The sequence below is a fragment of the Triplophysa rosa genome, linkage group LG3, assembly GCF_024868665.1.
Source record: "Triplophysa rosa linkage group LG3, Trosa_1v2, whole genome shotgun sequence".
NCBI lineage: Eukaryota > Metazoa > Chordata > Actinopteri > Cypriniformes > Nemacheilidae > Triplophysa > Triplophysa rosa.
In genome coordinates this window covers 11591920-11615005 of record NC_079892.1, presented here as the reverse complement: position 1 = coordinate 11615005, position 23086 = coordinate 11591920, and the positions used below count along the sequence as shown (strand labels likewise).

The 23086-nt window shown below is 37.9% G+C and overlaps 1 protein-coding gene across 8 annotated transcripts in view; it reads left to right on the top strand.

The window, feature by feature from the left end:
• Window positions 1–23086, top strand: part of tjp1b (tight junction protein 1b) — a 92759-nt gene that overhangs the window by 11065 nt on the left and 58608 nt on the right. The gene's annotated exons all lie outside the window — the stretch shown is intronic.

Genomic DNA, 23086 nt, shown 5'->3' with positions numbered 1-23086 from the left:
TTGCTGGCTTCTCATGCTTAACATGGTCAACTTGTTAAAATACGAGTTGGACGTATGACGTAGTATTTTAACACTTAAAGAATTTTAACACTGGTATCTGTTCTTCTATGAAATCTGTAGCTGCTGCTAGTTATCGCTCAGAACAAATGTTCAATTTCTCCACTATTACTACTCAGCAGGTTTATAATACCCTATTGAAACGAGATACAAAAAAGTCAGCAGGAGTTGATAAAATAGAGCCTTATTTTTTAAAAATATCGGCCGCTATTGTGGCTGGGCCGATTGCCTCTATTTTTAATTTAAGCCTAATTTCTAATACCGTACCAAAGCTGTGAAAATTGCCAATAGTCATTCCACTATTAAAAGGTGGAGACCCGTCAGATCTTAATAATTATCGTCCTATCTCCAAATTAACGGTTCCAGCTAAAGTTTTTGAATCATTGATAAACAGATCAATTACAACAATTTTTAGCTGAAAACAATATTCTTAATAATTACCAATCAGGTTTTAGAGCAGGTCATGGCACTATAACAGCAGCTTTGTTAGTTACAAATGTCTTATAAAATCCCTAGACAGCAAAAAGTCTTGTGCAGCACTATTCATTGACCTTTCGAAAGCTTTTATTCTGTAGACCACAATCTACTGTTACAGAAACTCATGTCTTTAGGGTTTAGTAAAGCTGCTCTAAATTGGTTTGAAAACTATTTTTTTGAGCGCACTCAGTGTGTTTGTTTAGACAATTACAACTCCACTTTTTGTCAAGTAAAAAAAGGGGTACCCCAAGGATCTATTTTAGCTCCTCTTTTGTTTTCCATATTTATCAATGATTTAGGACTTGGAGTGGCTGCTGCTAATATACATTTGTATGCAGATGATACAATCATCTATACTGCAGCATCATCTATTAATGAAGCTCTACTAAATTTACAGAATGCATTTAATGTTAGACAACATTCATTGGTACGGCTGAAATTGGTATTAAATTTAAAAAAGACAAAGTATATGATTTTTAGTCGTACTAACTCTAAAACAGTGGATAAGGTGATTTCAACATTGGATGGTACCATTATTGAAAGAGTAGGGTCATATAAATACTTGGAGGTATGGTTGGATGAAAAACTTGCTTTTAATGTACACATTGATAATCTGTTGAAGAAGCTTAAACCAAAACTTGGGTTCTTTTATCGTTTATAAAACTGCTTTCCCTTTGAGGCTAGGAGAAAACTAGCAGAGAGTACTTTTTTATCTGTAATTGATTATGGTGATCTATTATATATGCATGCACCCTCATCTTTATTAAGGAAACTGGATTCCATCTGCCATGCAGCGCTACGTTTTGTTTGTGCTGCAGATTCATGTACTCATCATTGTGTACTTTATGAAGCATTGGCATGGTCTTCTTTATGTCATAGGAGGAAAGCGCATATGTATTTATTTATTGTTAAGGCACTTTTAGGTAAGCTGCCCTCTTATATTTCAAATCTTTTAGTCTCTTACACAAATAGTTACTATACTAGATCTCAGTCATGCATTCGTTTAAAAGTTCCAAAAGTTCTCTCAGAATTTGGAAAATGTGCTTTCTCCTTTTATGCCCCCCGGGCTTGGAATGATCTGCAAAGTACAGTCAAATTAGAGTCTCTGCCATCTCTGGGTACTTTTAAATGTCTTCTGCAATCTGTTTTAAAAGAGTCTTGTACGTTTTTTGCTTGATCTTACCTTTTATTGGGCAGTCGTGGCCTAATGGTTTGGGCAGTCGTGGCCTAATGGTTAGAGAGTCGGACTCGCGACCAGAAGGTTCGATTCCCAGGGCCGGCGGGTAACGACTGAGGTGCCATTGAGCAAGGCACCTTACCCCTACTTGCTCCCCGGGCGCTGCAGTGATAGCCGCCCACTGCTCCGGGTGTATGTGTGTTCACTACTCTCTGGATGGGTTAAAAGCAGAGGTCACATTTCGGGTATGGGTCACCATATCTGACTAATAGGTCACTTTCACTTTCACTAATTGTAATGGAGTGTGGATGTAACTTTATGTGCGGCCATCTTGACCAGGTCTCCCTGGAAGAAGAGACTGTAAAGTTTCAATGGGATTTTCCTGGCTAAATAAAGGATAAATAAATAAAAAAATCTGTGCTTGATACACTCCCCCAGCACTCCAACTTGTTTCTGAAAGTTTTTTATAAGTCTGCATCCCTGTTTCGTAATAGGGATCTTATTCCTTTTATGGACAACTCTCCTGGAAAAGCTCGGCAAGGCGAAAGAAATAGCCCGCCCACGCGCCAACCGACGAGCAATAGTAAGACCCGCCTACCATCTAGATTGGCTGCACTGCATCATAATCGGCTGCGCTGTGGGCCTGCAGCTGCAGCTCGTTACACTTGCGACAGCGAGAGAAGTCAGTAGTTTGTTTGTTCACGGCATTTCAGTGATGGATGTTATATAAACGGTTGATATAACACTGGATTTGGAGATCGTTAGAAACTGATAGATGGCGCGGTCCCAGTGCTAAAAGATGCCGGACATGAACTGCATGCGGTATGTGAAACTAAGTCATACGTCTGTGTTTTGGGCAATCGGCGCGTAATGTTACTTGCATAATGTAAAAAACATGATGTAATGTTATTGTGTGCTCGTGCTCTAGTTACATCCCTCCTGCCTGCCTCCAGCAGCTCGTGTTTTTACGAAAATAATCGTGCAGCTGTATCTCTCTTTTATAAATGTTATCAAACTAAATACTCTTCGAAGATACGACGTATGCAATACTACTGTATAGGTACTCAAGATTAATATGAGATTGGCAGAAACTGCTTGTTTTACCCCATCTTTAATATAGTGACATTTTCTGCATCTGTGATTTAAATATAAAGTATACAGGCTATAAAAATATATAAAATATGTCCTCAACTAGATTATTTGCCATTTCCACCACTGGTTATATACAGGTATATATCGAAGTTAATAATAATAATAATAATCAATTTTTTTGTTTTGGAGGAATTTCATTAGAAATGTTGGGGCTCATTTTGAGATCTGATTGCAGATTTTGTTATTCTGTTAAACCTGAGCACTGTTTGTGACTTTCTTTAGATCTTCTCTCAAACTCTCTTGTGGAAACACGTGTGTCTTACTGCAGCATTAAGGGGAAAATCTAAACAAGTCTCAATCTGCATTGCCATCTAGCAGAAACGGCAGAGATAATAAAGAGATCTCTTTAATGAAACAGACATATTTTACAGATCACTTATCATGTGATGGTTTTCAATCAAGCCTTTATTATTTATATTTCTTAAATATTACATAACGACATACATAATATTGTGCTACAGGAACTGCATTCTAAGCATTTATAACACCTTTTGTAATGCCGCTTTGATTTTATTTATGTGTGTGTGTGCATGTATTATCTGTGTTGTCCGTGTGGCTAATAAAATTGGAGTGTTTGAAGTCACAGCGTTTGGCAGAGCGCCCAATCCTGCTGTCATTTGTGTTGGTGATTTTCTCCCTCTCTCTCTCTCTCTCTCTCTCTCTCTCTCTCTCTCACTGAGAGCATGAATCAGTTGTTAGTGCATAGGTTGCAGAAAGCTGCACAGCAGAAAGAGAGAAAGCGAGAGATGGAAGCTAGATGAGAAATGCAGCACTGTGAAATGCATCACATAAGTCTGGTCGAGCGAGACTCTCTCTCCCTCGATCTTCCTCTCCGTCCATCTCTTCATCTCACGAACGTTCTCCTTCCTCTCCTTTTTGCCGATATCAGCTCTCCACGTCTCATCTTCATTCAATCACTCCATTCAATTTTTTCATTTCACCTTGAAGGCCAATATTAAAGGCACGGGAGCAGAAAATATAATAGGACATAAATTGATATCACTATTCTTTTGCTGCGCTTCGGTAAACCCTCCGAGGCTTTCCGCAGTTTTTATAGGGCAAATGTCAAATACACTTAACCAGTATCTCAGTGCAGCTTTTTTTAGGATTTTCTATGATTAAAGGAATAGTTTGGCCAAATAGTTTGTTTTTTTCTACGTATATGCTGCTTCGTAATAGACTGGTGCAGGGATGACGTATTTTTGTCGGCCAACCCGGAAGTTAGCGCCACTGTTTCCCATAGACATTTGGAAGATCGCAAAAAAAATAAGCTCTGTGATTAACAAAGGTTTATGATGTTTACACATTTTGTCTAACAAGATAATGTTTATAAATTAACACAATATTTGCTATTTTTGAATCTCAAATACAATTGCTAGAAGTAATAAGCTAACACGATGCTATAAACAGACTACACCACAGTCGCTTGACATCAACATCACCACCACCAAGCCTCCGACAACTCTTTCAAACTTTATTAAAAACGTGTTCCCTGGCAAGTGATTACTCTGTAAATGAATCCGCATCCACGTTTTTAGAGATTTGTGCCCATGTTACATTATTTGTGAGATTTCTATGCGTTGTGACGTTTAATGTCCCCGCCAAAGGATGTAGGCGCTTTTAGCAACTTGTTAGCAACTTGTAACCACCATTTTTAAGACACGATAAAGCTTTAAAAATCACGAGCAGGTTATAACTGGTATGCTTTATGTCATAGAATAATACGTGGAACTATTTAGAGGTTTTGTTTACCACAGATCTTATTTTAGTAATTTAACTTAAACGCCCATTCAGTAATGCCATTGACTTTGGGACGATGGAACCGGAATTGCTAAATGCTAACTCGCGTCTGAGTTTCGTATAAAAATGGGTCATCTCTGCGGTACTTGCAAAATATTATGTCTCAGTTAGATTTTTTCTGTTGCTCATACAAAACAATTGAACATGCTATACATTAAAGTCATGTGGACTGCTTTCATGATACTTTTATGGTATATTTTGTCATTTTGCAGCTTTTGAAATGCTCGTCCCCATTTACTTTTCATTATTTCTCAATATTACTCAAAAATTCTCATTGTGTGTTCAAATGGGGTCATATAGGTTTGGAATGAGATGAAGGTGATTGAATAATAAAATCATTTTTTATAAACTATTCTTTGAAAATATGCTTGCTAGTTGCTACATTCATAACAAAGCGACATGTACACAAAATAATTTCCATGCAGCATTTGTCTGCCTTTCTTAGCTGTTCTGCCGTCTACAAAAACTGCTTTAGCAAAAAAATGTCTTGTTCTGCTGCAAGTACCATGGAGGTACTTGCGTACAATTGCAACGCTAATGCTAATCCATCGAGTGCTATTTAATCCAGGGGGATTTTGCTAATTGCTCTAAATGTGTCGTGGGATCACTAACCCACTGCCCACGAGGAACCATTTTAGCTAGCATCTTCATCCGTCACATGCTAAACTGTTAGCATGTTAATCCCAACTAAAGAGTACAAATAAAGAGCGGTGACACATATTTATATTAGAGGCTGCCACGAACAAGAGGGATACGCTTGCAGCCCTCGCCAGAAAACACCGCTGTAAGCACTTAGCACACTGCTCGGTGTGGCAAAAGTGCTGCAGCTGCAATTGCAGTGAGGACGAGACTGCAGTTGAATTAACCGATATGCATATTCAGAGATCTGTGAGAGAGAGATAGTGAAAGAGATGTCCCAGCACGTGAAATGGGAAGAAAGGGGGTCTGCCCTTGAATGAAGTGTGTCCGTGAGGTGTGTGCAGGTGGGGGGCCTACTGGCGGGCGGGGGGGTTGCTGTACTCATATGTCATAGAGAGAATGAGTAGGCTAGAGGTGAAGGAGGGGTATATATTATTCAAGTATGGACTGTGTGAAATGAGGAGATTTTTTCCTTTGTTTTGAGATAGATGTTACCTTCAGTGTCGCTAGAAGCGCCATGCTACGCCGCTAGGGTCCCTAGAGCATGATGGGAAAGAGAGAGAGAGAGTGTGTTTGAGGAGAACATTTTGTACTGTGCGGCACTAGAACAATGCTGCATGTGTGCATATGCATTAGAGAGCGTGTCATCTGTGAAAGGTGTTGTGTGTTTAGCGTGTGACGGCTCTGTTGTACTGCTTCAACCTTATCAGCTGCGTGCGCGAGTACGTGAATAAATATCAGCAGCGGTGAACCTAACATGCTCAAATGTGCATTTCAGAGAGTGTGTATGCATGTGTATGTGTGCAGAAATGTGTTAGTAGACACTTGCTATGCAATTTACACAGTAAACAATGTTAAAATATATGTACTTGGATATGTCTGGATGTGAAAACATGATTTTCATTGAAATTGAAAGACAATTAAACCTATATAGAATTTGTGTTGTTATGTGCAGGTGTGTGCTTAGATTTCTGTTTTTTGTGTGCGTGCGTGTGTGGGTGTGCGGTTTGCAGGGGCCACAGGGGTCCCGCTGTCAGTGTTGCTGCTATGCGGTCAGAGTCATGAGGTCCATGTGACCATGTGTACCCTCAAGCTTCCTCAATCTTTGACATATGGCACTGTGCTTCACAAATTCTGCCTGCAGATAATAGAGAAGTTCCACAACTTGAAGTTCCAGACCTCACGTTAAACATAACCGTGATGGGATGTTGCATTCTGCATAGTGCCAGATACATATAAATTTGTCTTTTTATCCTAAAGTCTCCCCAAAATATTTTTTGTCATGATTTATTTACCCTCATGTTGTTCAAAATCTGTATGTGACTCTTTCATCTGTGAAACAAAAAAGAAGACATTTTGTGAAATGTCTTTGTGGTTTTGTGTTAATAGAATGGAAGTCAATGGGCAGCAGTGTTGCTTGGTCACCAACGTTCTTTAAAATATCTTCTTTTATGTTCTGCAGAAGAAAGAAAGTCATACAGGTTTGAAATGACACGAGGGTGAGTAAATAATAAAATAATTTTCATTTTTGGGTGAATTATCCCTTTAATGTATGTGGTTTGGTAGTGATGGTTGTTCCTGTGTTTTCTCGTGATCTGTCCAGCAGATCCAAGCAGAAAGCTAATGGGGTCTTAGTGACACCACTGTCAGTCTGTATTGATGCCAGCATCAATCTATATTGGCCTTTTTACATCAGCAATTGAGATTATGTAACATGAATGGCTGTTGTGGTAGAGGCCAAACGTGAAGGTGTCCACACCAGCAGATTTCACGGAAACATCTACTAAGGGAAATTTCTGCATAAATATGGGTTTTTGAATGTCATATAGCACAAAGTGGGGTTAGTATGAAATTTTGTTGATTCAGGTGCTATTGTATCATCAGATGAATACTGCTAGTAATAGCTTTAGTCAAAATTGTCTTGTTTTTATTGATATGTAATGTTTATCATTTTCATGTTTTTTATTCTTATTTACTAGTAACAGTTCAGTCTGACGCTGGAAACAACTATAGTATTCTATAGCATTTACTATTGTAAACTGTAGCAAATTGAATACTACAGCATACTAGTGTTTTAAATTAATTATATCCCCCCCTTCCATTCTCCTGTCTGCACTCCATTGTCCTGTGTCAATAAAAATTCAAAATCCCCCCCAAATAAATTATTATTGTAACATACAACTCAGTTAAAGGATAGTAAACGTTGTCATGGCTCTGCTTCACTGCGTCATGATTTTCTTGGTCCTGTAGCAGAGCCATGACAAAGCCTTATGTTTTATGTGAGAAAACCATGAGTTGTCTATGTTTTTACTTCTCGTGTGTTTTCTCGTGTCTTGTCATTGACCCCGCCCCTCTCGTTTCACGTATTGCTTCCCGTCTGTGTTTGATTACCCTCACCTGCCCTGTGTTATTATCCCTCGTTTGTGTCCCCTATTTAATGCCCTCTTGTTTCATTGTCCTGTGCTCTTGCGTTGTATGTGTTCATGCTCATGTTGTTGCCCGTGGTCCTATGTTGTTGCCCGTGGTCCTATGTTGTTGCCCGTGGTCCTATGTTGTTGCCCGTGGTCCTATGTTGTTGCCCGTGGTCCTATCTTGTTGCCCGTGGTCCTATCTTGTTGCCCGTGTTCCTATCTTGTTGCCCGTGTTCCTGTTCCATGCCTTGTTCGTGAACTGTGAGTTTTGTGTTTTTGCCTTAGTTACCCTGCCGTTTTTTTTTTGTAAGACATTGTGTCGTGTTTTTCAGTGCTGTTCTTGTTTTACCTTTTGCCCCCACGTGGGAAGTCTTTGTTTTTGTAGAGATCCTCAGTTCAGCTTTTCCCCCTCGAGGGTGTTTTGTTTATTATTAAAGTATTTTGCTACAATTTGCAGTAGTAAATACTATGGTCTACTACAGTATTTTTGTACTACAATATTATAGTTGTTAGCAGTAACTAATAATAATAATATTATATTCACTTAAAAATGTAAAATTGAAAATCAAGTGTTAGTTCTGGCAGGTCACATGAGTCAAGCTCGCATCAGTTGATTCACATCTACTTATAGAAATATGACGCTATCACAGCTTAAATTCATTCAGCTTTCATCATCTTATCGAGTTTATCACGAGCAAATTACCCTCCTCCATCCCCAACTCCACTTCAAATTTACATCAGGATTCGACTTCTGATCTTACTAAGTTTCAATAACATTTTAATTATGTGTTACACATAAATGTCATTAAAAACCATGACATCTGTTTGTTCTGTTCTTTTTACCGTACACTCTTAAAAAAGGTGCTTTTGGTTCCACAAAGAACTTAAGATTTTAAGAACCTTTTTGCCACAAAGGTTCTTCAGATTATAAAAAAGTAAGAAAGAGATAGTTCTTTAAATAACTTTTGACTGAATGGTTCTTTAAATAACTTATTGCTGCTCTCCCTGCTGTTATTCATGTTGGCTGCATGGATGGGCAGTTTTGCCCAGAATAGAACCATACCGCCAATCTAAACTGTATGCTAAATGTCAGTCATTTTTTGACGATAGTGATCTTGACAGAAATCACTTTATTGTAAAAATGTTTTCGTTCAGGAACCGTCGAGATGAGAACTACACTCAAAAATATTATTAATGTTGCTATTGGTATATTAATACAAATACATTTACAATATTACTAATTCTTACTATTGTTTTCATCTCACAGTTTTATTCCTAAATGAATGCAATCTTCACAATCGAGGCGTTTTCAAACGATTTGCCAACCATTCAAATGAAGCGACTCAAGTCAATCTTGAATCCGCCCTCACTAGTAGTTCCAGCATTTATCAACAAGCCCGCAAGTCAACAACATTCCAAGGAGAAATGTAATTAGGTTTCATTGACGCTGAAGTCGGTCCTTATTGGACCTTATTGATGACAATGTTTGTCCATTGCTGCTCATCTTCTTTTGTGGAAGCTCTTGAGTTACGTAACTGGAAGCCATTAAAATAGCAATAATTCTGGTATGCTGACATTTGTCAGGAACTCTCGACTCCTACATGCCACATACATCAGCCATGTTCAGAAATAACAACTAATCAATTAAAAGAATCTATCAATGCAAGGTTAAAATTCAGAATTTGTTTTTGCGTTTTTCATTTTCTTTATTAGATTCTCTATGCTTCGTAGTTTTAAAAGGTTTAGATTTCCTTTTTTTATTTATATATTGCATCTTCTAACAATCAGTTTCGGTTAATAGAAAAAGGGATTGAATTGATTCTTGTTGATAAAATCTAAAGATGTAAGCCTTGTCGTTGAGGTTTGCTAGTGTGGCTTTTTGACACAATTGAAGGTCAACTGCTTTCCTTTATTGGTCTCCCATAAAGGACATACACTCACCTAAAGGATTATTAGGAACACCTGTTCAATTTCTCATTAATGCAATTATCTAATCAACCAATCACATGGCAGTTGCTTCAATGCATTTAGGGGTGTGGTCCTGGTCAAGACAATCTCCTGAACTCCAAACTGAATGTCAGAATGGGAAAGAAAGGTGATTTAAGCAATTTTGAGCGTGGCATGGTTGTTGGTGCCAGACGGGCCGGTCTGAGTATTTCACAATCTGCTCAGTTACTGGGATTTTCACGCACAACCATTTCTAGGGTTTACAAAGAATGGTGTGAAAAGGGAAAAACATCCAGTATGCGGCAGTCCTGTGGGCGAAAATGCCTTGTTGATGCTAGAGGTCAGAGGAGAATGGGCCGACTGATTCAAGCTGATAGAAGAGCAACTTTGACTGAAATAACCACTCGTTACAACCGAGGTATGCAGCAAAGCATTTGTGAAGCCACAACACGCACAACCTTGAGGCAGATGGGCTACAACAGCAGAAGACCCCACCGGGTACCACTCATCTCCACTACAAATAGGAAAAAGAGGCTACAATTTGCACGAGCTCACCAAAATTGGACAGTTGAAGACTGGAAAAATGTTGCCTGGTCTGATGAGTCTCGATTTCTGTTGAGACATTCAAATGGTAGAGTCAGAATTTGGCGTAAACATGGATCCATCATGCCTTGTTACCACTGTGCAGGCTGGTGGTGGTGGTGTAATGGTGTGGGGGATGTTTTCTTGGCACACTTTAGGCCCCTTAGTGCCAATTGGGCATCGTTTAAATGCCACGGCCTACCTGAGCATTATTTCTGACCATGTCCATCCCTTTATGACCACCATGTACCCATCCTCTAATGGCTACTTCCAGCAGGATAATGCACCATGTCACAAAGCTCGAATCATTTCAAATTGGTTTCTAATAAGGCAGTTCTGAAGGCGAAAGGGGGTCAAACACCGTATTAGTATGGTGTTCCTAATAATCCTTTAGGTGAGTGTATATACCCACTCTACATTACACATATGTGAATTTCAGACTTTTTTGTAAATTAAAAAATCTGTAGGATTCCTCTTTTTTAAATCAGTGGCAGCATTGTTTTTCATGAATTACTGCTTTCGCCTGTTTCCCAGAATGCTCTCTCTTACACACTGTTAAACATAAAGGGTCACTTGTAAATCCCAGCGATGATATTGACATCTGGGCTTGATTTATAGGTAATGGAATGATTTGGAATCCAAGCCCAGTTTGGGGGCAAAAGTTCAGATGGGTTATAATCATCAAGTGTTTGTCGAGTTGTGTTATCCAAAACGTTTAGACAAAACGTGTGCATTCATAATCATGTTGTTATTTGCAATTGTCATTTGCTTGCGTGCATAGTAAAAAAATAAAGAGGTCCATTTAAAAAAAAAAGATTACTCATGCTATTGATGATTATTGATCAAAGGTTAAAACTAAACATTGATTAGATTAGAAAGCAAATAAAGTAGAATAAATCTAAATTTGAATATTGGAGCATCTTGTATGGCGGCGTATTGTATTGTGCAAAGTTTCGTTGTAGTAAGCGAGATACTACATTATTGCTTTCTGACACTAGTTGATTTGATGAGTAGATTTTGGTCAGCTGACACCCCCCCCACCAGTCTTGTGTTGTTGTTAATTTAGTCTAATGGAAGGAATTGTGCCATCTCAGCTGAATGTTATTAAAGCCCCTTGAGATCTCAAGCGCAAAGGCTTAAACTGAGCAATAGCCTATCACCAAACGTATGGTACCAGTGCTGTTCTTTTCATTTTAACTCTTGGTAACACTTTACAATAAGGTGCCATTTGTTAACAATTAGTTAATGCATTAGCTAACATGAACCACTGAACAATACTTCTATAGCATTTATTAATATTAATTTATGTTCATTTCAGCATTTACTAATACATTATTAAAATCAAACGTTGTCACTGTTAACATTAGTCAATGCACCATGCATGAACTAACATGAATAACTGTATTGACATGAACTAACATGGACAAGGATTAATAAATGCTGAAAAACAAAATAGTTCAATGTTAGCTAATGTTAGCTAATGCATTTACTAATGTTCACTTATAGCACCTTATTGTAAAGTGTAACCTAACTCTTTTGAACATAGAACTGGTTTGTCTTTGTTTCTACGTTCCTATGTCAATTGTGTATGTGTATGCAATGCTTACTTACTGAAATGATAAAAAAAACTAGACAATAGCCTTGTGCAAAGAACAGACCGAAATTAGCTAAAAGTCACCTTGTTCCAGGTTTGATGGTAGACATTTTAATATTGTCTGATCTGAACTGTTTTGTTGTATTATTTCTCATAAATATTTAAATACTGTTTTAAATTATTTGAAATATTATGGATTTTTGATGTTTTGATTTCTTATGGCATGATTTTTCAGCTATAGCTGGTTTCATCGGACGCACGCGCCTGGCCCGAAGTTAACTTCCAGTGTGTGTTTGTTTATCGGTCTGGGGTGTGTTTCCCAAAAGCATGGTTATCCAACAATGGTCGCAAGTTCCGTCGTTCCAGCATACTTCATTGATTTAAGTGTTTCCCGAAACCATCGTTCCAACGATCAGTTGCAAGCAGCATTGCATAGTTGCGTGGTTGGAAAAAACGCACCCCTGGCGAGTGGCTAATTATGTGACTTTATATTTAATGTTATTAATGTTAATATTAATTTATATCATTATTTTATTATATAATAATTGTATTAAATAAACGATTTGGTGGATTTTGTTGTATGTTCACTTTATTAAATGAAACAATTTGTTGAATGGGTCCTGTAGTTTGGTCGCATTTAAAGGGGTCATATGGCACGAATACGTGTTTTTCTGTGTCTTTGGTGTGTTATAAGTTGCCCATGACTGTATTAGACACGTAAAATTGCAAAAATTAAAGTGTCGGAACAAAAGATGCATTCTATCTAAAAGCGAATGCTCACCCAGACCTGCCTGAAACGCTTCGTGTAACCACATCCCCACGTCAGTACGTCAGTTCGTGGTATGATTTGACTAAGACCGCCCAAATGTATACGCAAGACAGTACTGTCAGTACAATTGCTTTGGAACCCGATGTTCCCCAACCTGAAATTGGGTGTGGACATTTCCGTCACACGCTTGCAGTATTCAACCAATCACTACGCACTGGTTAACTGGCCAATCATAGCAAACCTCGCTTTTCAGAGCGATGAGCTTTGTAAAAAATACGCGTCTTTCAGAGAGGCGGGGCAAAGAGGAGATACAAACATGCACGGTTTGTGAAAAATACAGCGTTTTTGAACCTTAAATCATGTATACACATTGCATTGCATCTAAAACAAACGATAATATTCAGTTTTAGCCGTGTCATATGACCCCTTTAAAGAAACAGTATGGTACATTGACATGTAGCGGTTGAGCTTGGTATCGCAGTCTAAATTCAAAATATTGGAGAGACAAGATTAGCCAGGTAACGGTTCTTCTTGGTTTATTTTTATTGTTATCAGAAATAATCTACAGGCACTCTATTGTTTGTGAATGTGTACCGGAAGTTAAGGGCAGTCCACGAACGCACGCATGTGCAGTAACGTTTGTTTATGTTGTCACTTTGAAACCGTCTAAAGCTGGTTTCATTGGACGCACGTGCCTGGCCCGAAGTTAACATCCGGTGTGTATTTGTTTATCGGTCTGGCTACTGGCTAATAATATAACTTTATATTTTATTTATATGATTAATTATTTTATTGTGTAATAAATGTATTAAATAAACAATTTGTTGAATGGGTCGTGTAACTTTGTCACATTTAAGTTTAGCCAAGTAGCAGTTCATCTAGTAACCCAAAATAATACTGGCTAGACATACGTCTAACTTGCTAGCTAATGTAATTTACTTATTTCTTTTGCTTGTTATCAGAAATAATCTACAGGGACTTTATTCTTTGTGGATGTGTACCGGAAGTTAAGTTTGGGTCACAAAAGCGTGCATGCGCAGTAACGTTTACGTTGTTGCTTTGAAACCGTCTGTCAAGCACCCTGGCCTTTAGACGATTATGTTAAACATAATCTAGTTCTGGTAAATGCACAGTAAGAAAAATATCTTACAGCTTAAAAATAGCATTTCAATCAAATATTCTTCCCATAGATGGAATCAAGTTTTATCTGTTTATTTCAATCATTTAGGCTTCGGTTAAATCCCTCGGTTTGTCGTGTAGCCTCGGTCAGTGCTGATCTTGTTTGTGCTGTGTTTCTGTATGTGTGAGCACCTACAGAGACACCATATGCTGCTGAGACCGAGCATCTCCTCATCCGGCCGGGAGAAACACTCAAAAACACACACGTGTCATGATCATTTCAGAATACTAAAAAATCACGCTCGTGTTAAATGAGATCTTGAATAAAACCTGTATTCAGTCAAATCCCCAAGGAGTATAATTCCCCTTTTTTTCTACCTGCCCACTGAGTCTCAGGCAATTTATCTTTTTCAAGGACTTTCTAGGTTGTTCGGTTCATGCCCGAATGCACGTTTCTCTTCATGCAACACTAGCTTTTAAACATCAGTTTTTCTTTAATCCTAATTTTTACAGGGAACTAAAAGGGTGGGTTTTTTTTACGAAACCTGCAAACAAATCCCTAAGCCATATCTCATTCTAAATGACATTATAACAAAAAACACTATTATATTTTATATTACGAAGAAAGATCGGTTGCGATAATGCCCTCTTTGTCTCGATCTAAAGCTCATTTATGTCTGAACAACCCCCCCACCCCACCCCACACACACGCACGCACGCACGCACGCACGCACACACACAGGCACAGCCCTTTGGCTTTGTGTTTGAGGTTGTTATACAGCTGCTGTCCTGTAGAGGGCAGAGCTCTACTGTTCAAACACACGGTAAGAGTAATGACCTCACTGTTCTCATCTGATCACCAGGCCATCAGTTCTCTCCGGGCTGCTGCCTAATACAATAACATTAAAGCTCACCTTCACAAAGCAAATTACCTAACGTGGCCCTTGTTATATTTTAATGGCATACAGAGCATTGAAAAAGCGTTGCCATACAGGAAGAATTACAGTTTTTTGGTTGTTTATTTTTTACCTGATTATAGCCACTGTATTTTTAGGCACTATATTTTATTTAATAAAAACCAAAGTGTTATCCCTCTGCTAGAATATGGAAATAAGATATGGAACATAAGGTATCTTTAAGTAAAGGATAATAGGCCTCTCTGGGTGGTGCAAGTAATATACACCCGTGAAAACAATTAAGAAACCATTCAAAATTTTCATTTAATCAGCATTTCTAGACGGATTGTGGCCAGTCCAGTCCAGTCTCTATTGAATTCCAACAAAATCAAACGGAGTCACAAGATGTCATCCGACAGCAATGTGAAAGACTGACAGCATGACAAGACATATGAAAACTGTGATAAAAATCCAGGCTATCACATAAAAAAACCTTTTGAACTTGAAATATGTGTACAAATATTCTTGTTGTATTGCTTAAAAGTGAACATAATCTTGTTTTCTTTGCAGTATTTGAGATCTGAAAAATACAGAGCATCTTTTCTGTTATTTTGACCTGTTGCTCCGGTTTTCATTTTCTGCAAATAAATGCAAATAGAAACAAGATTGTTATTTGACATTTGGGAGAAATATTGTTAGTAGTTCACAAAATGAAACAAAAATGATCATTTTACCTAAACCCATACCTCAAATAGTAAATTCTGTAAATTGAAATGGTCTCTTCAATTTTGTCCATGACTGTATAAAAGCCAGGTGAATTAGTGCTTTGCTTCATACTGTATATGTGACTAAACTGTGTATTCTAGCATTCTAGAAATAACCGTTTACACCTTCTTTATGCCCAGAAGCTCAGCTTCCTGAGCCATAGCTCAGGAGATTCAAAGGAGTTATAGTTTCATTTAAGTATCAACTTAGTCTCAGATGTTTCTTCTAAAATTGCTTCCTGTTAAAAGATAAAAAAGAAACAAATGAGACCATTAAACACATAGTAGTGGTGCTGTAAAATAATCTGGATTTGATGAGAAATGTTTGAGTTCATATTGAAATTCAATTCAGTTTTGACTTTGAATTGTATCTTTTTCTGAGGAAACTTGAGCATAGGGTTTGCATTTGATCTCCATTTAATCTTATTCATATATAGGAGATGTAATTAGGATAGCCTATTGGAGAGATCTCACCTGGGACTTTTCTTTCTTATGTGTGGTCTTGGAATTTTTATGTGATTTACACATGTTTTAGTGGCAAGTGTTCTATTAAAATCTAATTGAAAAATTGAATGTCAGTTAATTGTCCTGTACTGTACTGTAAGAGCTGAGCACTGTGTGCAGCATCCGCATTGCAGGATATATAACAGTATTTCTTGACTTAGCACTTTACCTTTACACAGGCAATAAATACTTTTTAATATCTCAGTTGTTTCTCAGAGGCAGCTGAGAAGCCATGGAGACAATTTGCCTGAATCGCCTGAAACTCAGATTTCTTCTAATATAATCTTAAAGCGTTTCCTCCAAAGATTCTCAACAGTTAAGACATTGCATGTCCGACAAATGTTTAGTGGGGTTGGCTTGGCTATTTCCATGAATATACCCATTGTTTTCAGTGCATTTTTTGTGTATTCCCTGATTTTATAAGGTCATAAAATGATGTCATAATATTTCCATAGTACGAAAATACTTGTCTTTGTCTTTTTTATTTCCGTACATCACAGGTCTTTCTATGTTACTTTTCAGCCAGACGGCCTTTATTTTACCACTACACCAGATGTTCAAGGACATTTATGGTCATATGGGCAAACATAATTCACGTTTATGGGTTTGAAAAAACAACGTGAACCCGTTGCTTTGGGCTGGTCTCTGAAATTCCTTTCCAAACCGAAATCCCAAAAGATTTCCCCTTGTAGACCCACCTTGTAAGCACTTGATTATGTAATTTGTGAGTAAGTACAATGACGGGAACCATTTTGTTGAAATGGGACGTGGTCAGGAAGAGACATTTTGAATGCACCTGTCACACTTTGAAGAATGACTCACTCTGTGTTTATCACTGGCCTCTGGTGACTAATGTAGTGCACCCCCTTCGGACACACACACACACACTTGAATTCCTATGCGTACTTTCTCTTTCATTTGTTTTGTTTTTCCGGATGGAGACTGAAACATCTAGACCTTCTCTTAAACCTATGGAAAACACAGAAGGGGAATTGATTTGCGAGAGATTTATTACATAGTTTTTTTTGCGCAGTGCGGTACAGTATATTAGCTCCCTGGTGATTTCGCTTTCTGTACCCCCAACAGCCCCTTTTACCGCCAACCAGTAAGAGTGTTTTGCTCCACCTTCATATTTGTTAATTATATTTCAACCAAGCGGTGTTAATGGCACCAATAGCATCAGTCGACAAAGCATTGTATTATATTACATTACTAACCTAAAGCGTAAGAAATTTGCTTAGGGGGTAAATGTGTTGACAATGATTAAGAGACTCTGAATCATTTACTCTCACATGTATGAAGTTGTGTTGACAGGCTCACCGAGAGGGAGCCAAAGACTGCTTCTCTGCTCTGTATCCTTTCATTGCAACTTTTTACTCATTATTTATGAATAGCCATTGTGTTTACCCGGGCTTTCTCGAAGCCAAAGTCAATTGAACAGGATCTCAGAGGATTACTGTTGGTTGAAGGATATGATCTGAACAATGTACGTTCAGATGGTTTGGCCGCGAGCTCATGAGGCTAATTAAAAGTGCTTAATGAATCTACTGTCACTCTCTTTAGGGTTGATGAATATGTGAACGGTCTTTGCTGAAACGCTGCAATCTTTCGCTTTCAAAGAGAAATGTAAACGCTGTTAGAAACTTACACAAAATCAATGCTAACACTGTTTAAAGCGTAAGGCTTTTAGAGAGTTTTTTAACAAATCACCACATTTTCACAACATATATGGCTTCCTGGAATACTTGATTCTAATTGGTCAATTAAGGCATTCAATATATTTTTGTATATTAAGGGGATAGTTCATCCAAAAATGAAAATTCTGTCATCATTTACTCATCCTCGTGTCATTTTAAAGCTGTATGACTTTCTTTCTTTTGGAGAACACAAAAGAAGATATTTTGAAGAACGTCGGTAATCGAACAACACTGACCCCCATTGACTTCCATTGTATACAAAACGAGACATTTCACAAAATATATATTTTTTGTGATCTACAGAAGAAATAGTCAAATACAGGTTTTGAACCACATGAGTGTGGATAATTTTATCCACTTTTTATTTTGGTGGGTGAACTATCCCTCCCAAAATTCTATATTTTTGTTTGTTGTTCTATACTGTTGCTTCCTATGTCATTTATACCATGTCTTTACGGTGTACAATATATGAAAAGCACAGTATATAATGACAAGTTTCTCTCTGACAGGGAACCCCGGAATCGCTATTCTCCTGTGGTTTTCACAGTCTAGATGTTGATTTTGATGATGGATGGAAGGCGGTTTCTGTAGAGGTGGTGAACGATAAGACCGAAAACTCTTGTTTTATCAGTTTGAGAAGTTACAGAGAAACATCTTTGTGGACACGAGCTTTGTTGTTCCACATGTAAAAGATGTATCTTTTTCAACTCGCCCGTCTGAACGGTATCAGTTTAGCCGTTTGCCTGCATTTGATTGGACGTTGTAAAAATGCTACTACATTACAAACTCCGTCTTACCAACAATCAATAGAAGAGCAGAATCCTCCAGCATTTATTTCCTGTCGATCGCTGGTGTAAGATAAACCCGGAAACATACTGATGGAAAGAAGATCCCCGACTCTTGCTATTACAAGTGGGATTGGGGCTAAAAATAATAATACCCACCAAATCATTCCCCTTTGAGCTATAGACAGGCCGTTAAGCACAAAATGACTCTACTTCCAGATCAATTGCTTAATTGCTTTACAAAGTAGCTGCCGTATAAGAGCTGATGGGACAAAATTCTGTCTAGTAAGATCTCCTTGTCCAATAGCGGTGAAAACAGAAATCGAACGAGGAAAAAATCAGATGCATAAACTTCATTAGCTGCTCTGTGCTTTATAGACATATCTAAAATATTGACGTTTCTTAAGATGTCTTAATGAATGGGTTTTCCTTTTGAACCGTTTACACTTTAGTTTAGATATTAGTTTTGTTTTGAAACCCAGTGAGTTGTCTACTTACAGATATTAAGGATCTTGGCGAAGGCTGTTCTGAAAGGTTTTGTAATGAATTCCTTCTAAGATGACTCGATGTGGAGACATTTTAAAGCATTCCAGCAGAAGGTATTCCCATAATGCAATGCGATGCACTCAGTGAACAAGAAATGTTCATTTTAAAGACACTTACATTTAATTAAATACCGGAAAATAAATTAAATGTAAAAATCAGTTTACATGACAACTATATACTAAAACGACAAAGTTTTGCATTTAGACGACAATGTTGTCAAAATGATCCACGTTCACAGGGATCTGCAAAAACGACTAAAACGTTTTATGTTTTATTATGCCAGACCAGTAGTTGATATTGTCACTTCGTAAAGAAACACATCGTTTCAATAAATCGTTGTGTACAGTAAATGAACAGCTAAAACATAAAACGTTTTTCGTTTTCAGTTGCAAAATGTAAACGGCTCCTTAGAAGGCAGTTGCCTGTGTAAAGATGCTTTTTTTAGGACACGTTAACTTGGTCATAGAGCACCATTTTAGCAAGAAAAGTTGCCTTAATTCTGCAGGTTTCTTACGATTAGCAGCATTTGCTTTCTTGTATTCATCCATGAGCCATCCTGATATAACTTCACATAATCACATGGCATTAGACGGCATAATGTGATGCACTAGTTGATGGAAATGCCAAGTGTCTCTGGCATCCGATGAGACCCCCCCATTTTATCTGATGAAGCACACTGTGCTGCTGTTCGGCTTATTTTGGGACGCAGAAGTGGAAAAAGAAATCATCACATACACTGTAAAATATTGTTTTCCTAATCAGGATTTTGGAAACGCTTCAATATGATTGTATTTGTTATCATTAGTTAATGCATTCGCTGATGTGAACTAACTTTTAAAGGGTAAGTGTATATTTTCCGTAACACTAATATTAGCAAATGTTTTTAAATATCGCCGGTCAGAAGCTCATACAAAACAGAGCAACAAAAAAGTATTAACAACTAAAATGTTTGATTTGTATATATTTTCACTATAGACGGTTTCAGCGGCAACAACATAAACAAACGTTATGTGGTCCAAACGTAACTTCTGATAGACCTCCTCAAAGAATCAATAACTGTTGAGTAGTTTTAAATTAATTTAATACAATTAATATACATTATAATGTTAATATAATATTAATATTAATTCAATATAAATTGTTATAGCCAAACACAGACCGGAAGTTAACTTCGGGCCAGGCACGTGCGTCCAATAGAAAGGTCTATAAGACAACAATGCAGTGTAATGGATATCAAATCAAAATCAAATCACTTTTGTTGTCACATCTCCACGTGTGGTGAGTGAAAGTCTTGGGTACGTACTCCATACAAAGTAGAATGCAGTTGGACAGACAACTGTATGACTATACAAAGTTGAATTGACAGTATGTAGTGCAGACAAACAAGGTTTAAATAGACAGACTGTACAAAAAAGACAATATACAGTATATACACAAGATATACACATTAGACGTGGAATATACACATTAAATATGCAGGTGTACACATGAACGTGTACAGGTATGTGTAATGGATCAACCATATAGTGCACACAGTACAGAAATAGGTTTGCAAATTTGGTAATGGATCGGTTCAGTCATAAGCATTTAAGTTACAAATTACAGTTTTACAAATCTAAATTTCTTTTCCCACGCGCTTCCCAGAAACCTTTTGCTTACTGGACTGTTTTTGCAGTTCTTTTGGTGACTCAGAAGTGCTCAGGGCTCTGTAATAGATTCAGGGAGCACCTAGTGAACGTGACTCACTTTCCATCATAGTATTGACTCATTTGCTACCTCTTTAAAAGCCCCATTTTCAGCTTTGTTAAAGCATTGAAGGATATTCTGCAGTTGAATTGATGTATCTGTGCAATATCATACAATATCTCCTCAAGGGATAAAAGAGAGTAAAATCTTTACGAAAAAGCCTCCACAACACCCCTTAATAAAACCCCAAAGGCACTAAATTAAATTAAATAACACCCTTAATGTTGTCTATAACGCTACCCTTTAGGAAAACTGTGACAGCTACTTGTGTTTTATTGCTCATGCTTCACTGAACAATATCATCATGTAGATGCTTCACTTCAAGCTGATCGTATAGCAGACAGGACGCATGTGCACTATAGGTGCACATGTATACATAGCCTGTATATATTATGTATAAACCTTATAAGTCACAGGGTCAGATATTATTGTGACATATAAAAAGACCCCCATATATATATATATATAATATCGTATCATGTTTATATAATTCACACCATACAACACAAACAGATTGATTTCAGCTTGTGGGTCTCATCCTTACATCGTTTCACAGCCCTATACTGATCCATTGTGTTGGAATGACCTTGTCCCGCCCTTAGAAAAGTCAAGCCCACCCCTCCCTCCCGATCTCTCCAGTGTAAACGTCATGAGATCCCTTTCTCTCAGCAGCTTTGCGGGACCCCTGTGCCCATGTTGCTCACAGGGGAGATACAGACTTATTAGTGAGTAAAATAAGAGATGACAAAGGTCAGAGGGGAATTGGATTCTTGAAAGTGTTTACTGTAATGAATGTTTGAAAACACGACTGCATTCATGCATGTTTTACCTCCTACAGTACTTGAAAATCACTGTTTTCTTAAGTAAAAAGCACAACAGGACTAGTGATGTTTACAGTAAATAGGAGTAAATATGGACTTGGTCATCTTTAAACATAGTTACGATAATGGCCGTCTATGGGCTGGTTTGTTGTTTCACCTGAAGTTTGTCTCAATTGTTGCTCTTAGACATCTCTGTTCATCCCTCAGAAGATACAGCACATGTCACAGGCCTCAGGAGATTCTCTGGATGGCAGGTTTGGTAATGACCGCTCCTCTCATTCTTCTGATTACATCCGTGCCCTTCACAAGCTCATGGCTGTTCTCTCCTGTACGCTCTGCCTGAATCTGCTCAGAGCTCGCGCTGCAGATGGAGGACGCTCATTACAGGCTACGACACGCTTTCCCTGCGCGTGGAGCTAATGATGATGTCATGTCAACAAGATCTGTGCAACCCTGCCAAAAATCTAACGAGAAATGATCCTGCAACAAAACAGTACAGATTTAGAGTTGTCATAATATATATACTTTGTATATAATATATAACAGCAGTAAATTTCACGATTCTTGACATCAGCAAATACTTTAAACAAGCATCTTAATGTATGTATCGTGTCAGCTCAAGGGAACTAAATTAATTCAATAATCGGTGCACTGGGATTTTTTATTGGTTACTGCAATATACGCCACAACCATAAGGGTGAACACAATAAGACAAATATAAATAATAAACAAAGGGCAAGAAGCATGAATGAAAATAAGCGAACGCATAACAAATAGGAGATATCAGTTTTGACATCATTACGTTTAGATTCAATCTGATGCAAAAATATTTACCCGTCACGTTTTGTTTTACAAATAATTGCACTTCCATTACGCTCTCTGAGGGAAAGATACATCAGCTGAATTCTGCATTTTGGAGAGCTGGCCGTCGTGCCACATGGAGACACGGGTGTCAAGGGCAATTTATCTTGCTTCCTTGCATTGTGTTTTTCAGAGATGTGTCAGGCGGGCTGACTGGGCATCACTGCTGTCCAGATACCAGCGTGAATGTGTGAGGTCTGTATCTGCGACAACAGATGCAGAATGCAGTAAATGTAAATGCGCTGTAGGGGGCGCTGCCTACAACAGCCCACATTAGAGGGTATCAACACCATCCTGCCCAAATAGAGATTTTTAGTCGGTTCGTAAACAAATACACTTTTAGATTATGTTCTTACCCATGGAGGGCCATGCATTGTACACCTGATAATCCATTGTGAAAGGCTGCAATGCTTGGTTGCACGTATGAGTCTAACCGATGGTAAATCAATTATATTATCTAGAATCTGTAAAGTTTACAAATAAAACCCGAAGAACCTAATGGTGTTGTTTAGTCATGGTGCTTATATTGCGGTTAATAACTAAAGTGGAAAGCAGCGGCGTGCGTGCGTGTGCGCGCGTGTGCAGAAAATCAGAGGAAGTTGTCAATCTAATGCAGGCATCGAGTGTGGTTTTCCTGTGGGACTCAAGTGCTCAGATGATTTACTGTAATATGTGACAGATTTACAATTAGAATTACAAATAGAAACCTCAAAGAAACATTTCTCTTGTAAATTTAGTCTGG